This window comes from Anopheles ziemanni, chromosome 2 (assembly GCF_943734765.1).
Source record: "Anopheles ziemanni chromosome 2, idAnoZiCoDA_A2_x.2, whole genome shotgun sequence".
Lineage (NCBI taxonomy): Eukaryota > Metazoa > Arthropoda > Insecta > Diptera > Culicidae > Anopheles > Anopheles ziemanni.
This window is the reverse complement of record NC_080705.1, coordinates 94,228,965-94,235,245: the sequence shown is the minus strand read 5'-3', so window position 1 is coordinate 94,235,245 and position 6,281 is coordinate 94,228,965.

Here is a 6,281-nt window from a genome sequence, read left to right as displayed (position 1 = left end):
GTAAAAGAGACTCGCCCAGCTGTCATCCCACACCTGGGAAAATTGGAAAGCCTCCACCTCGCCATGCTGCACCACCATGCACCAAGCATATCCGTACCGAGTCGTCGTTCAGGAAATTGGTTTGCTCATAATCTTGGCCATCGACCGGCATCCATCCACGGCAAGATGCGGAACGAGCTGTAACGAAACCTGCGCCCGCAAATTAACCTGCGCTTGGCCCAGCGGCACGAACAGTTGGAAGTTACTGAATGGCTTAAGAGAAAAATTGCATATGATTTATGTTGCTTGAAGCTGGAGGCGCCTTCGTCGGTGGAGGTGGTTCGCCTCGAGGTGTTCCCTCCGAAAAACTCTCCGGACCCGGAATGTACGGTCGCGCAATGTGGCCAGCGACCGAAAGGCCGCTGCCGTGACTTTCGGTGGCCATATTTGCGTGCGTGCTCTCGCGTTAGGACGCAGTGAAGCGAGCGAGCGAGCGAACGATCTGCGATCTGTTGCGCGAGATCCGTACCATCCATTATCTGGCCGAAAGGGCCGAAAGGGATCATGGTTGCTCGTGAGTCCACCGGATCGCGGATCTCGTCGCAAACGAAAAGGTAAAAGCAAACCGCGCATGCACATGCATGTGGCGGTGGCTTCTGCTGCAGTTTCTGCACCACACCACAACGCCCAGCCTTGCTCGCTTTATGCAGCTTATGTGGTCGCAGATATTGCGCAGCAGCCGCTTCTCGTGGTTATGGTCGCATTTTCTCCCTCGAGTTTCATCGGTTTTCCCTCCCATGGTTGGCGTCAATTCTTGCTAGCAGGTTGCTGCTTCACGTCTCTCGCCTAGCCACGGCTGTTTGTGCAAGCTTTCGTCGGTTTGTCTCTTTCCATTTCTCCCCGACGTGGAAGAAAGTGGGCGATTGAAAAACATTGCGCCCGCCCGAGATGAATGGTTTTGGTCGTCCGTCCAATTCACTTTGCCGTGATAAAACACACTAATGACCGAGTGCAAGCTGCAACTGCCACCTTTTTTTTGCCGGTCGGTGCAGCAAGGAGGAGTGGCGTGGAGACAGGGACCCGGGCGGTGCTCTTGGTTATTGTCTTGGCTAAAAGGCCCGACGGTTATGCGCTCGGCACGCGCGCGCGCGCGTTTATGAGAGTTCGCTTCACTTCCGAAAAACCTGTTCTCGAAGGCGAAGGCGCGCGCCACCAACGGAGAAAGTTGCTTCCCAGTGCAGACATTTTTGTCTTTGCCATCGGATCTTTTCCACCCGCACCCTCGTCGGCGTCGGGGGTCCGTCCTCCAACCCGCCCTCCCGGTGGAGCCCACGTCAGTGGACAGCATACTTTTACCGGTCCGAAAAGGGGGTCCGCTTGAGGCTGGGCCTTTTTCCCCTTTGCGTGCCCGTGTGTAGGGTATTGGGACACCACTCCCTTTTCGGGTGTAACGATTGGAGTTACGAAACGATCACCACCACCAACTGATCTCGCTCGGTGGAGGGGATTGTGTGCTGCAAAACCTGTACTTCAGCAGGATTGCGCTGATTTTTGCCAGGTTGCAGTGGGTGAAGAGGGTCACTGGCTAAGCTGCATTACGTTTGCAGTGTCGCGAAGGACATTCTGCAGCAGCATCTTCGTCATTCGGACCTGTTTTGGGCACGCGAAGTGTGATCACCACAGCATCTGAATCTGAAACACTAAGCACTCCATTTTACCGATCATCGTTCGGTTTGTTTCTTTGTTCAACACGTCCTACGCGTTAAAACGCATCATTAACGTTTTTTCCAAACTCTACTTTCTTGGAAGGGAACGCATTGTGGCGCTCGCATTCCAGGAAGTGTGCGGCCGCACGCGGTACGCACTGGATTGCGCAACGATCGCGCCGCGTACGTATGATCCTGCCCCGTCGTCGTATCCCGAGGACAACAAACATGTATTCGCTAAACTCTTATCGCATCATGTGGAATGCGTCAATGGGAGGGCACCCGGGACCCGGTTTCTTCTATCGACAGCTGCCCGCCCGGTGGGTCGTAATGGGGCGCTGGGCTTCTATTAGCGGCGGAGGTGTGCAGTCCCGGCATGCGTCAAACCGGATTGTCTCAAGCTTTGCCCGTTGATACTGTCACCGCATGCGGATATTACGCCCGGCTGATGTAATGCTTTCATTTTCCGCTCGAGTATGTCTAATGACGCCCGGCGGAGAAACAGCTGGATGGAACCATGTTTGTAAACTAGCAATTATCACCATGCAGTAGTTGTTCTATGCTTATATTTTAGAACGGATCAGTTGACCTTCACAACAGAGATTGGCTGAAGGTTTTCGAAAGTGGCGTATTATAAAGAATCTTTGTTATTTTAAATTCTCCTAAATGCCTTCATCGCTTATGTTACGTTCCAAAACATTTGTTTTACACAGCCGTTTATTTGTGAATCAATCTATGTTTTCGATTTGATTGATCGAATCAGACTTTCAAAGCAAACTGAGTTGTCATCAGCTCGGTACTATGTACGTTTGTGGCGATGACAATCGTAGGAAATATCGTTATGAAATGCGGTAAAGGTAAAAGAAAGTGAACACTGTCACTTCGCTCCCGAGGAATCAACGGCGATCAACGATCGATTGATAATGATGATGGAAAGCGAATGTGGAAAGCTGGGGAGTTTTGATTTTGATTACTCAATTAACGATTCATTTTATCAAGAGGCAATAAAAATAGCACCAGCGTAAAGTCAATTCACATTGATTGCATTGCAATAAATTAGTCTAGTGGTTGTTTGAATATGCGATAGTTTTGATGAGATGTTTGTCTTGCATCTCGGTGTCATGAATTTCGTTTGAATAGAAACTCAATGATGAAGGATGGCCGAAAAGGAAATATGTTCGAGGGGGTCATAATTCATTTTCGATCAAGCCATACGCTGATGGTAATGACCCCCATTTAGCAACCCATCAAAAGCATTTCTCACAGCGGAGAGGTTAAGGGTCAAGTTCGGACGGTTTCGCTGCGTTTTGGTTGCTTCCAGCCAAAGCGAACGCTCGCAAACGGTAATTTGTTTGCCCTCCCAAATGGGCTGCTATGCAATGAGGGATAAAATGCTCACTGCCGGATAAATAGGGGCAGGCCGGGGATGGCTAAACTACAATAAAAAAGAAGCGAGTGCGATCGCAAACCAACCGTCTCGGTCAGTGGCGAGGTTCGTCGCTTGAAAAGTGGCGGTATGCGCTTGGCATTGATGTCTTTCGTTCGGATGTTCACGTCGTTTGTGTTCGACTCTTGGCTTGATTTAGTGTTTGATGTAGCGAACGGAAAGGGAGAGTACTTTTTGATGCTACTCCGCCTTCCTCCTTTTCCTACCTTGTCCTCCTCCCCCTTCTCCCCCCCTTCAACCATCTTGCCACCCTGTGATTGTCACGAATCATTTAATTCTCTTACCGGCGCTCAAGGTTCTTGTTGCCGGTGGAGGAAAAACGATTCGATCGAGCGTTGTTGTGTCGCAGCGTGGCGGTCATCTGTTGTGTTGCTCGACAACCTGTACAGAAGGGGGAAAATAATAGAAACAGTATCGCTGGCCATTCGACGCGATTGCCCTTCAATGATCGATCGAGAATTGATGCCGTTTTTCCGTTTCTGGCATTACCATCGCAAGCATAGAAAGAAAAGTGTATACCTTCCCATGGAGCAGATGAGCTTCATTTATTTCTTAGGCGTTTCAAAACAAAATAAGTTTAATTTGAAATCATTAAAACCTGCAGAGGAAGCATGATTTGCTTTGAGTTTGCGATCAAAACGACTACTTCTTGTGTTACATTCGTTTTGAAAACGATTTGTTCCATTTGAGGAGATCATTGAAAGGGTAATAAAAGTGAGGCAATGGTATCAGTTGACCCTCCTGGAGTGGTGTTTGTGACACGGTCGATTGGTAAACGCGTAGTTCAGTTCGTCGTTTGGTTTCCCTTTCATCGCGTCCACATTCCCTTTCGCGTCGATAGAAGTGAAAGAAAGTAAAAGTATTTATAATCAAATCTCTCGACAGCGCGAGAGCACCAGCAGCTGCTACTCCTGTCCTGCTGTATTTTTGGGATGAATTTCTCCCCCGGCGGTGGTGTTATAACGCGCCGCAACGCGCAGAACCGGTCATTTCCCGATATCGTGTTGCTGTGCAAGGTTGAAATCGAGTCCATTACTTCCCTTCGTCCGTCGTGCCGATCGCTCAGATTGTTATGATAGTTTTGTCATAAAAGCTCCCGTTACTCTCCGCGCGTAGCGCGTTGCGTTTCCGGACTGAGGCGTTCGATTGAAAGCGAGCCACGGTTACATCATACGATCGTTTTTCCGCAATATAGTGCGCCTCTAATTCGTCTGCCGGTTCCGACGTACAAACGTATGCGATAAATAGGAGACCGATCAGGAAGAGAATCGTAATGTATTGTTTGTTTTGCTAAATTAATTTGTTTTAGCTTGCCACCATTTACGCGTGAAATTGATGCGCTCATACCGAAAGGAAATCAAAAAATGGAAAAGAAGGGAAATTTAGTTCGTTTGGTTACTCTTTTACTTTATAACTTTCAGGTAAACTATTCCAAGAAACTATCTTCCTGCATGTCACATCATGCTTCGTAATGCAATGACGCGTTTTACAAAGAGATTCCCACACAAAAAGATCAACCTAAGATTGCTACTCGTTGACCAACAGCGGGTTTCGCTTTCTTTAGCGATCCTACAATGCACAGCATGCGGCAAAATCGTTTTATCTCTTCGGCTACCACCCATTCGACGAAATGATTCCCTGTTGATGGAAGGGGCGCGACCGCTACACCGCTTCCACCCGGCAATCACTGATTGTCCGCGATTGTTGATGAAGACGTCAGCACTAATAGAATACAGCAGTCAATTGTCACCTCCAATTTCACACCGAAACCGAGCAACAAAACATCACCCGGGTGATGAGACGGACGAACGACTCGTGTAATGATATTCCAATTTAGTAATAATGTTATGTGCAAGTGCCATGATTGGTGGTCATAAAAACAAAGCCTTATCTGGGGAGTGTTTTTGAACAAAAGCACAGATACAGGCACCAGACTGGATGCCGAGTTGAAGATGAGGTTTTGGGGGAGGGGCTTATCTTGGGATGTTTTTCAAGATTAACCATTCATTGCTGATCTGGAAGCTTTTCACAGCGGATCCCAGTGTGTTTCAGCACAAGTCAATGAACAGCTGGCACGTTTCCAAATACCTCACAGGCCGAGGGGCATGAAAATATGTCAGTTCTCCTTTTCTCGGGCAAGCTCAGGCACACGCGAAGGGGCGGTAATGTGCAAATCGGGTGGCAAATACCAGAGCAATTCGTTGGGAAAACATTGCATTGTAACAAGCTGGGAAACTGTTTTTGTTGGAATAGTTTGAAGATTCAATATCCAATACCAAACCGTGGTTCGGTTTCAATCAAATGTGGTTTGACTTATGCTTTTATCATACAAAGGCAAATCGCTGACACAGAAGGGTTATGAAGTCAAGTTTTACCGAGGTTCAAGAGTAAAATGTCAAAAAAAAGTTTAAAACTACATCGTCTAATTGATTTTTCGTGTAACGTTTCTTCGTAGTTAGTACACTGTGATTATTTTTGTCATTGCGTGAGTGTGAAGAGATCATACGTGCGATAGTTTATCGTGCATTCAAATGGAACATATTAAATCAAATACTATTAGTGAGAGTGCACTTCTTTCGGTCTCACGGAAAAAGCACTCATAAAAACAGATACACTCAATACGAATGGGAAGCTGAGGAGCAATCCCACCGTCCCTGTCATCCACTCGAAAAGCCCAAATAATAATGTAATAGGGCAACGATGGCGCAATGTTTGAGGTCCCCCAGCGTGCGGCACAAAAACATCAAAGCCGCGAGGTAAACTTTACTCAAAGTTTTGTTCCGAAACACTTTCTCTCCTTTCTTCGGTGCCTCGGAGTTTTGATTCATCGATATCGTTTAACAATTTTGCACATTGATTTTGGTCGTTGTTGTTTGAATCAAAGTTGACATCGACTTGTAGAGGTTTGGAGCTATTGACAAAGGCTTGTAGTCTGCATCGACTGTATCTTTATCTCTCCTTCGATATTCGATGTTTTCGACAGTTTCTTCTCACTTCGTTCGCGATGATTGACACTTTCCCAATGACCCCGGGAGGGAAACTAAGGTGGAAGCTATGGCAATGTCAAGAGGTGAGAGCAGAAACGAAAGCAATGAAAGTATTTCTCTTCTTTCTCATCGCCGGAATTTCGTTGGATGAATTGTTAACTC